We start from the raw sequence: 11,376 nt of genomic DNA, 5'->3' as shown, positions 1-11,376 counted from the left end.
GCTTCCAGCAACATTGTTTCCCGAAAGAGTGAGGATATACTTTGTGACTCTGCAAGACCAGCACACCAGATTCCTTGAGAGGAGGATCCATGATTGAAAACAATAGCCAGTTTACTAAGGCTTAGGTGTTTCAAGGTCTCTCATTGGCTGGAAACCTGAACAAAGATGTGCCTTAAATCTTGCTATGAATCTAGCCAGAATCAGGTCCAAAAATATCCAACAGAATTGTCTACAAGAGGAGCTCCATGTAGATGATGTAGACTCTGGGCCAAAGTCTGTGTATGTACATGTCCCTGACCTGGCAACAACACTTATGCCCTACCCCTCTATGCAATATTACATGTACTAATATCAGGGAATAATGTATGGTGATGCTCCTGCCACGTAGAACACATTACAGGGAAGTATTCATTCTGCTTTTGCTGTGTGCTGGACAAGTCTGCCCAGTTGGGGAAAAGTATTTGCCTAGAAACTATAGCTTACATCAACCTAGTTAGCAAAACCTAGATGAACCTGAACATAAAGTAACAATGCTTGGGGAGGTCTTTGCCCATCTGGCCCCTTTGAGGTTTTTAGGAAATACACAAGCCAGTTCTGAAGGTGCTTGGCCACCAAAAACCCTGGGGAAAGGGAGGTAGTAGGCACCACAAGGGTTGTTGTTTTTTGATTGTTTGTTTGTCTGTTTTTGTTTTTTTATGAACATTTGCTTACAAGTCTAAATGAAGTTACTCACCAAAACCTGAACAGCTCCTTTCAGACCCAGGATTCATGTTTTCTCTTTATCTCATATATTTCAGTGCAGAGAATCACAATCTCAATTAATTAAGCAATAGGATACGATTGGTCATGCTTTATGGAAGTGGTTTTCAAACTGCAGGTCACGACCCAGTACTGGGTCATGGAATGTAAGGTACTAGGTTGCAGAGGTTCTGGTCCGCACCAATGACTAGGCCATTAAAAGTCCCATCAGTGGTGCTGCCCAGCTAAGGCAGGCTAGTTCCTACCTGTTCTGACACCATGCTGTGCCCCGGAAGTGACCACCAGCAGGTCTGGCTCCTAGGCGGGGCGGTGACGGGGCTCTGCGTGCTGCCTTCGCCCCTAGCACCGGCTCCGCACTCCCATTGGCCGGGAACCAGCCAATGTGTGCTGGAGGGGTCGGTGCCTGTGGGCGAGAGCTGTGCGGAGCCGCTTGTGTACCTCTGTCTAGGAGCCAGACCTATCACTGGCCACTTCTAGGCGCAGCACTGTCAGCAGTCCCAAGACAGACAGGAAGCCTGCCTTAGCACCCCTGTGCGACTGACTGGGAGCCGCCCGAGGTAAGTCTGCACCCCAACCCCGTGCCCCAATCCTCTGCCCCAATCCTGAGCCCCCCCCTCAAACCCAGTGCCCTTTCCTGCACCTCAAACCCCTCATCCCCAGCTCCATTGGGTCTTGGGCATTAACAATTTTCTTCAACTGGGTCACCAGAAAAAAGTTTGAAAACCACTGCTTTATGGAGTCATTAAAGAATATTTCAGTTCTATATGGAGGCAGAAGACTGAAGCCCATTGTGTTCAGTTGTCTGAGACATTTATTAATGGCCCCATAAAAATTCTAGAGAGTCTATTTTTCACCTATTAGAAGATGTCCTTTTCGGTTTCAGATATCATTCAGTTCTAACTATCTTTTTTAAAACATGTATATTTTGGTTTTATTTTTTGTTCTTCCATTTAAGAAACAAATATTCTTAGTGGAAATATAAAAAAACAAGTAGAAAGTATTTTTATGCTTGTGATTAGAGAGGGTTAAGGTAATTTTAAAGAGTTTTCATCATTCGCTCTTCTTTTTTTCCTCTTGCTGATGACAGAATTTCCCTTCTTGTGATGGCCTATCTGATCAACTGAGCAGGGGTTCAGGAGGTCTCAAGACTCTTTCAAGTGTAATTTTCTTGCAGTAAAATGGAGAAGTAATGTAGTCTAGTGGATAGGTTGTTGGCCTGGGAGTGAGGAGTCCTGGCTTCTAGCACCTCTGCCACTGACTAGCTGCATAACCTGGGCAAGTCACTTTGCTTCTCTGTGCCTCTCCCAACATTTGTCTGTTTAGATTCTAAGCTCTTTGGGGCAGCTGCTGGGACTCTCTCTTCTAAAGTGTTTATAGAGCACCTAGCCAAACAGGGCACATCAGTGCTATTTTAATATAAATAATGACATAGTAAAGCAACATTGGAAGCTTTCAAATACTCTTGATATAAGCTTTTCTAAGAGAAAGTAATCCAAAATTGCCCAGCTAGGTGTCCATAAAACTTTGAACAAAGCCAGCAGCCAAAGCCAGTGGGAGGAATTCTGTAACAGTTTAAAACTTTAGCTGATACAGCATTAGCGGAAAAGAAAACATGGAAGCTGCTGCTGAGAACAGCAGGAGATAGTGGGGTGTAAGGGAAAGGAGACCTGCTGAAAGGGAACTAAGGGCGAAGTTTGTAAAGTTATTTTAGGTACCTCACATGCAGCTAGGCACCTAATGGGATTTTCCAAAGTGCCTAGAGGCTTTTGAAAGTCCCATTGGATACCTATCTGCATTTTTTGATGCTTCAATACCATTAGAAATCTGGCCATAGAGGCTTCACTCTGCTTTTATTAAAAGCAAAGACAATTTGGAAATGCAATTCACAAAGTTATCAGAGGTACAGGGTATTCCATTATTCTCTCCATCTCCTGTTGAATCTCTTCCACATTGTAAAATGATTAAATATTCATTGGGCAAGAGAGAATGAGAATGACACTATAGCCTGGTGGTTAGGGGACTCACCAGGGAAGGGGGATGGACACACAATCTTTGATTGAATAAGTATGTCTATAATGTGGAATAGCTTCAATGGAAGATTGAGAAATCTACCTTAAAATAAGGTATAGTCCAATAGTTAGGGCACTCACTTGCAATTAGGGAGATCCAGTTTCCAGTCCCTGTTCTGACTTAGGCAGAGTGGGGACACAAACTGGTGTCTCCCATATTTCAGGAGAGTGCTGTAGGGCATTGGTGGGAGGAGGGGCAGTACCTGTAGTTTTGTGAATGGTACCTAAGTCCCCTTGTGAATTTAGCCTGAAAAAAACCTGGCTGAAATGATTTAGCAAACTTGTGTTACGTACAAAATTGACCTCAAATTGCATTTTTTTTTTTGCGAATATCAGCTCTCTTTATATATTGGCATAGTTTATTACTTGAAGCTCTATATCAGTGTAAGCATTTTATACTGGTATGGTTGCATCTGCAGAATGGGTTGTACTGATTAATCTGTATTGGTATAAAATCATTCCTGAAGCAGAATTGCTAAATTGGTCCCAAAATGGAGAGTGGATCATTCCTAGTCTTGAGCTGTTATGGCTATGAAGAAACACTTATCTTGCCTTTTGAGGATAACCAATGCAGGGATCTATATGAGAATCTGAAAGGAGCCTGGAACAATAGATCTGAGAGGTATAGATTGTCCTGTTCATTGTGGTGAGATGTTAACTTGCATGCCTGATAATGGTTTAATGCCAATATTATTAACTATTTAATTGCTCATTTAAGAAAGTAGAAGGGTGGTCACAGATCTGCACAATTCACTGTGTGACAGGGTGTCCTTTTAAAGGCTAGGAGGTCTGAGACTAGCCAGTCCTGATCAATCAGCTGCATCTGTGCCAGAATTAGCTGCCTCCCAGCCTCAGGGGGCTGCCTGAAACAGCTGGACCTCATAAAAGATCTGGGAAGGCAGTTTAGTGGAAGAAACACGGGGGGCAATGTGGGTTCCCATAAAATGCCCTGAAATAGGGTCTAGAAGGACTCCAGGGATGCAGCCTGGGAGTTGGGGCTCTCTTCCAGAGTATGGATGATTGAAGCATAACCTGAAAGGGCTGGGACTGAGAGGGGAGAGACTGAAAGGTAAACAAGAAGGAACTACTCAGAGGAACAGAAGGTGGGGTCTGAAGAAGAGACTAAATAGAGTGGTAGAACCTTTTGTTTGTTTGGGGACCTTTGTTACCCCCGAAAGGGACTGAACTCTGAGAATGATCTAGCTGAAGGGTTGTCAAACCTTAAGAAAGATAGAAAAGCTGTGTGAGGGGAAGCTGAGGTAGGGAAGGCCTGTTTGCATAGCTGGTGATATTGTAGAGCAGGTAGGCTTAGAACACAAGAAAGGCTATACGGGGCCAGACCAAAGTCCAGCTAGCCCAGTATCCTGTCTATCAACAGTGACCAATGCCAGGTGCCCTAGAGGGAGTAAACCTAACAGGTAATGATCAAGTGATTTCTCTCCTGCCATCCATCTCCACCCTCTGACAAACAGAGGCAAGGGACACTATTCCGTACCCATCCTGGCTAATAGCCATTAATGGACTTTACCTCCATGAATTTAGCCAGTTCTCTTTTAAACCCTGTTATAGTCCTAGCCTTCACAACCTCCTCAGGCAAGGAGTTCCACAGGTTGACTGTGCGCTGAGTGAAGAAGAACTTCCTTTAATTTGTTTTAAACCTGCTGCCCATTAATTTCATTTGTGGTTAGTGGAGGCCGGAGAGCAGCTGATAATACATATGATATAAGTGATGTTTTTGTCTTTTGTATCAGATAAGAATAATGTTTGGCATGAGTGGTGACACAGTCTGCATTGGAAAGGAAGTTAGTTGGTTGGTGGTAATCTTTTTCCTGTCGTCCTCTCATGCAAGTCACTAGCTAGACAGAGATGGCTGATGCCAAATAGAAAATCTGTAGCATAACCAGCACTTCAAATGTCTCAAACATCATGTATGTGTTGTGGATTACTCATAGTGTCAAAGTTGTTATAGATCCTGACTCGTGTCTCTATTGATGGTGTATGGCATGTATATAAAGCATATGAATTTTTATTTTTATGAATGTTAGTGTTGCATGGAAAAAAAACAACTCTCAACCAAGTTTTGATAGTAGTAATTGTGATATGGCTGCAAAATTGATATATGGTGGTGTCTTGTTCTTGTACTTTAAAAAAACACCTATTTCAAGTAAAGAAATATTTACAGGCTTAATACATTGCACAGTGAGCTAATACGTGCAAAGAAAACACTGGTTATTATGTTAGCTTTCTTGCATTTCCTTTTCTGGATCCTTTTGTGTATATCTATGCGGCCAGGCTCTATAGCTGAACTGTGCTCATTGTCTACAAAATGTAAAGTGTTCTTTCTTTTCACAAAGAATCCAGGGCTTTTTGCATCTTGTGGTAACAAATCCACAGACCATTTGTAATGGCAAACTCAAAGATATGGTTTTCAGAAACACTACTACAAACATCCATTACTGGAAAGTACAGAGCATGTCTGCACAGAGGTCTCAAGTGCCATAGCACTAAAGATTCATGAAGGGTAGAATATTCCACTGAAATGGAGATTACCTGCAGGACATAGAGGTCACCTATATTGGATCTATAGCAGTGGCCTCTGTGTGCTTTTTTTTTTTCAGTGACGGTTAATATAGTTCCATCACCTAGTCTAGTAAATATTTAATTTGAAATGTTTTTTATTAATAGTAAAATGATGGTTCACATTGACCATAGAACTAAAAGTTAAGATAGTGGCTAAACTCCATTTTGACTCCTAATCCACTGGCTCAATTTGGCCTCAATCCAGTAATGCCATGGAACACTAAAGTCAATTGATGTCTAGCTCCCTTAGGTGGTTTTGAAAATCCCACCCATTGGTCTCAATCGTGTTAAGAGCTTTGCTGAAGCAAGGTTTAGTGCTTGATTCTGCTCTCACTGAGGTCACTAGCAAACCCCCCTGGAGTCTCTATGATGTAGGAATGGGCCCTTGATGACTAGCTTTGATACTGTCGCTATATCTCCTCCAGTTAACTGTGTTCCAGCTCTAAATTTGTTCTAGTAGTTTAGAACTACCTTAACAATTATTTAATAAATACACTTATTATGTTTTAAAGTGCTACCAAATATGATTTCCATGAATCTCTGTTTAAAAATAGTGTTGATAAATTGTATAGTCAATTGGTTGACCACAACTTTTTCGGTTTGGTATGAAATATACTCAAGAGACCAAATAACCCATGACCCAGGTTTGTTAATGTGGTACAGGGGAAAAAATGGTTCTACCTCAGAGGTTCTCAACTAGGCATATGTGGCAGTATTCCAGGGGGTACATCAAATCATTTTGATACTTGCATAGTGGTACTGGTGGTTTTTATTTTTTTTAATAGCCTGTTCAAATTAAAATGTCATACAGACTATGACTTGTTTATACTGCTTTATCTACTGTACACTGAAATGCAAGTGCAATATTTATAAAATAAATCAATGGGAATATAATATGGTAAAAAATGAGAAAGTAAGCAATTTCAGTAATGTGCTGTGACACTTCTGTATTTTATGTCTGATATTTTTGTAAGCAAATAGTTTTTAAGTGAGGTGAAACTTGGATACGCTAGACAAATAAGATTCCTGAAAGGCGTATAGTAGTCTGAAAAGGTTGAGAGCCACTGTTCTGTACAATACTAGTCTCTAAAGAGCAGTCCCAGGCAGTGTTGTTACATTCACCTTACACAGAAGGTGTGCTCCCCAAAGGTGCATCCCTAAACCCTCTTTTTATAACCAACTTGTTTACCAGTACAAGGTACTACATAAATCATCTGAAACTGAATTTAATGAACCAGCTTTCCATTTTCTGTCACCATGGTGTACCCCTTTATCTTTTGGTTTGAACCCATGTGTTCCAGGTCATGATACACCCTTATCTTCTGAGCACATGCATTCCAGGTAATAGGAGGCATGTTTGTGCCCCTTAAGTTTGTGAGGGTCATTCCATTTCTGGTGCCATGAGGAAATAATAGTTTTCCTATTTATTCAACCCAAGGCTTACTGAAGCTAATACAAAGTGTTATGCTAAGTAGCCCATAAGTGTACAGGCTTATAACAAAAGCACAGGCCAATTTGGGCTATAGAACTGCTATACTTATGCTTAATAATATGTATACTTAATTCTACCTGCAATATCCATTCCAAGCATTTATCAGCATACACTGGCTAGCAACCATACAGATTATGTCTATCAAAAATAGAAAAAGGTGCTAATCACTTAACGGTTGTGCAAACATTCTATAATCAATAAAATAGTTTAAATATCTGTGCCATCTCACCGTGACTTAACTTCATGACAGAATACTTTGTGTTTATTTAAAAAAAAATGACCTACAAGGGAGGAGTTCAGAATCTAGGGCTGTCACTCCCTGTATTTCAGTGTTTTTGCCTGCACCATAATTTGTGGAGTTATGAATCCTGCGGTCTGTCCCTGAACTGACAAGGGAGGCTTTGTGTTCCTTTGGTGGGCTCCAAATAAATCATAATTATCAATAGTCTGTTATACTTCACCAGCACTAAACATGGCAAAAAATTCTTTCTTTCTTTCCCCCTTGTTTTGCTATCTTCACTACAAGTTGTAAAGCTCTTATCAGAATCAAATTTCAGCTGGCTGAAAACTTTTTTTCATTGAAATATTTTCAGTGGAAAATGGATTTTCAACCAAAATTCAGTTTTTAAATTTAAGAAGTCTCCCACCTGTCCCGTGTATTCTTCTTTCTATTTCCCCTACCTCTTTACACCCTCTTTCTGGGGTGCAGGAGAGGGAGTGAAAGCTGAACACTTTTCTTTTTGGCTTTTAAAACCAAAGAAATTTTGAACATGGGTTTTCATTTCAAATGTTTTCACAGAAATAGTCACTATTTTTACCACTGGTCCTATTTTTTTTTCTTGCTAATTTCCAAAGCCTTAAATTACACATTACAATGGATATGGAAGTGAATGTCCTATTTAAAATAGCTGTTTGTCCTTCGGATTTGTTAGGGTAACCCACCCTTTGGGGAAAAGCATTTTATAGAGAGGGTTCTATAGCTAGTATTGACATAACATTTCATAGAAAATGACAGACTCTCTATAGGCTTCATTTTTTTTTGGAAGGCTCATAAAATTTTTACAGCAGAGTTGTGACTTAATGTACATAGAATTTTTTTAACCTCGAGAGGCTATCATTTCCTATTAAAATAAATAAGCCTTCTCAAAGGATAGTATCAATATTTTCTCATACACTAAGCACCTATGAGTTATGATGGACACTTGCATATGTAGGCATTCTGAATATGCCTTTAAATTACATGTTTGATGGGTAATGTAAATCCTCATGTTTTTAAAGGTGAAGTGTCATTTGATTTCAAATCCACTTACTACTGCAGATGATGCTGTTTCCATTATGTGCTAAATCAAGTCTTGTGAGATGTTCCTGTCAATATCTGAACTGTATATTAGGAGCTCACCACTGAGGCAAAAATCAAAGGCATCAATACCAAGCCAGCTAGCTGGCAAGCCTGAACAGAACTTGTTGTCAGGCAGCTGCATAACACCTGAATAGATCAGCTATAAATCAGGGTCAGAGATCAAGCTGACATGACTACTCGTATGACCGTATGAAACAAGATTACATAAAATAGCATGAAACAGGGCAACAGGATTCCCAATATGGAGAGCAGTAATGCTAAATAAACATATGAAGCAAGACTGACCCAAGAACATGTCAATCTTTGCATCCCAGTGGCATTTGTAGATTTTTATTTTTTTTTTAATTTTTTTTTCATTGGATACTCCATATTCTGTTCCCCTTGTATGTTCTTTAAATGGGTTTGCGGGAAATAGGCATGTAACTAGATTATAATATTTAAAAGATGGGCCATCAGTTAGTATTTAGTGATTGGGAGTAGTGCTTAAGCATCTTTATTATGGAAGAGGAACTAGTGTCAAACCCAGCTGACATCATAGAGATTAAAAAAAAATCATCCTAGTCTGAAATTGATTAACAGTCCTTCTCTTAGGAGCTGTGAGTGAATCAAGTGCTAATTAAACTACTTAATTTTGGAATAGGCAAGAACTCAGCTTGTTAGGGCCTGATCCAGTTCCATTGAAATCCGAATTGTACCAGGGATATATGTGACCCTTTATGTTTATATAGTTGATTCCCATACTGTCAGGATTTTTTCACACTGTTTGACAGGAAGAATGATTTATTTAGTTTTAGCTATAGTAAAACCAAAAGAAACATCTCTAAAGTATCTAGAGTATCCAGATTATCATGCAGCTATTGCCTTTGGCCATAAGAGGTACAGATGGAGATGTGGGCAAACCTAGCAGAGTTAAGGAGATAGAATTAAAAAACATATTGTACCTAAATATTGCTTGCTTTTTTGCATCTTTATTTTGTCCTTTTTCTTGAAGAATAGCAAAGCAACTCTGGAGTCCAGAAAACAAATGCATCCAAGAAACAATATGCATACAACACTTGATATACAAAATTGATTGTGAAATAATCAAACAGCACTGAACACTCACTCTATTGTAGAAGGATTTAATAATATCAAGGTTAGACTCCAAGCATAATGTACAGCAACCTATGCAATGGAAACTAGCTTGGAGAAACTGTCATCCACAGGAACAAGCAGAGAATTAGGAGTCGGGCAGTTGTGAGTTTTAATCCTGGCTTTTTCACTGATTCCTGTGTGGCTCTGGACCAGTTCCTTTCAGTGTCATAGACAGGTGAAGTTGTGTTAGGATTAATGTAATGTTTTCACAGTGCTTTGACCTTATGACAGCCTATGAAAATGTTTAATATTATAGCAAACAGCTTTTAAAAATGATTTAGATACAATGGAACCAATCCTGAAATACTTGCTCAATTTTTACTTAGTCCTTTAATCAGCTAAAATGCTCATTTGAATGCCTTAAGAGTTTGCCTTAAGGATTGCAGGAGGAAAAGTGTACAAGAATCTCAGTAGTCCGATAACTTTCAGTTGGTTTTGAACAAACTAGTATTATGTTATCTAAAACAACACAATGCAACAATGTAATGTAGGAGATCGTAAATGTTACCGCCAATATGCTAAACAAACTAAAAGAACAAGAAGTCAACAGATGTCTGGGACCATCAACAACCCATGTAGTTCAGGGCTGCAGAAAGGCTTCCATTCTAAACCCTTTTTCCCCCTCATACCTTTCTGAAAACTTCACCTCCTGAGACTGGAATCTTCCAGGCTTGGTCTGTGCCCGAATGAAACACTTTCTGGAAAACTTGAACAAAAATGGTTTAACCATTTGGAAGCAAGAAGAGGTTGACGCTTTAATCACTTCCTATTTTTAAATGTATATTTCAGAATACCTCAATGCTAAAATAAATTGGGGGGTTAGAAAGTTTGTTTTGGCTTTTGAGTGTTCTGATGACATTTAGTTTTGATTTCACTTGGTTATGAACCTCTGGAAATTGTATTGCATGCACATTACAATTGATGTATTTTAGGAAAGTTTAGGAGTGAAGGCAGGCGGCGCATATATATAATAAATTCATATAATAAAATATGCACCTGTGGCTAATTTGGTTCCATCTCCAACCTTAACTGTAGCCCCTTGGGCATATGCATTATATTCTCTACTTGGTCACTATTGCTTCTCATGTAATAGAAAAATTGTCCATGGTATGTCCTTAGATGCACACTGAGCACCTCATTAGTTTTGTTTCCTTTATCATAACGGTCCAGTATAGCTTCATTGAACTGATTGTTTTTGTATGACTGTTCTACCACAAGCCCTGTGTGTTGGGTGTCATGTAGATGTGCCTTCAAAATCATAGTGAAGGAATAATGTCTTAAATGCGACAGTCTTAAATGCCACAGTTTCTTCTCTACTTCCAACTTCCACTGGAATGGGTGGTGGTTTGCTACTTGCTCATACCAAAAGCAAACAACTAACTAACCTTCAGTGGCTGCTCAGCTGCTGAGCCCACTTCTTGCCCACCTACTGGGGAAAGGGAGTAGAGGGGGCCACAGTGCTGGTTTACCCCTCCACAGGTAGACCTAAGGTGAAAGGAAGCCAATCAGGACACAAGTTGTTTGTTACTCCTCCCCTTATATCTCTGTTTTTATACATAATCTATAGTACATTGTATTTAATTAAAAAAAAATTATATACTATGTACTTTCCACAGAAGTGACTAGACTGCATTCTAGTCTGTTTGGAGGACAAATAGAACACAGTAGTACTAGATGTTACAAGATGCAAGGTTATGAAAAACACTGCACAATGACATACGTTCCTCACTAATGTCCTATGCCGTTAAAACTTGAATAGTGATGAAGTGATACAAGGGGGCAGAGTTAAGGCTGAACAGGCCCCCTTCAGTTTGTTATTTTCAAACTTTTGAGTGTTTTAAACATGTAGCCTTAAATGATGTGGAAAAATTGGAAAGCGTCCAGTAGAGGGCAACAAAAATTTATTAGAGGACTGGAACACATGACTTGTGAGGAGAGGCTGAGGGAACTGGGATTGTTTAGTCTGCGGAAGAAGAAGAAGA

General features: G+C 39.6%; 1 long non-coding RNA gene across 2 annotated transcripts in view; it reads left to right on the top strand.

Moving 5' to 3' along the window:
- The first annotated feature begins 1,140 nt into the window (after window positions 1-1,140).
- Window positions 1,141-11,376, top strand: part of LOC122460308 — a 380,240-nt gene continuing 370,004 nt past the window's right edge. The window contains exon 1 of one of the 2 annotated variants that reach the window (XR_006281552.1): window positions 1,141-1,316. This is a non-coding gene — a long non-coding RNA (uncharacterized LOC122460308). Of the gene's footprint in view, window positions 1,317-3,754; window positions 3,898-11,376 lie in introns of those variants that run through there. The other variant, XR_006281551.1, reaches the window with a different exon arrangement.

This window comes from Dermochelys coriacea, chromosome 5 (genome assembly GCF_009764565.3).
Source record: "Dermochelys coriacea isolate rDerCor1 chromosome 5, rDerCor1.pri.v4, whole genome shotgun sequence".
In the NCBI taxonomy this organism is placed as follows: Eukaryota; Metazoa; Chordata; order Testudines; family Dermochelyidae; genus Dermochelys; species Dermochelys coriacea.
Note: the sequence above shows the minus strand (reverse complement) of the source record. Positions and strands in the feature narration are given on the sequence as shown.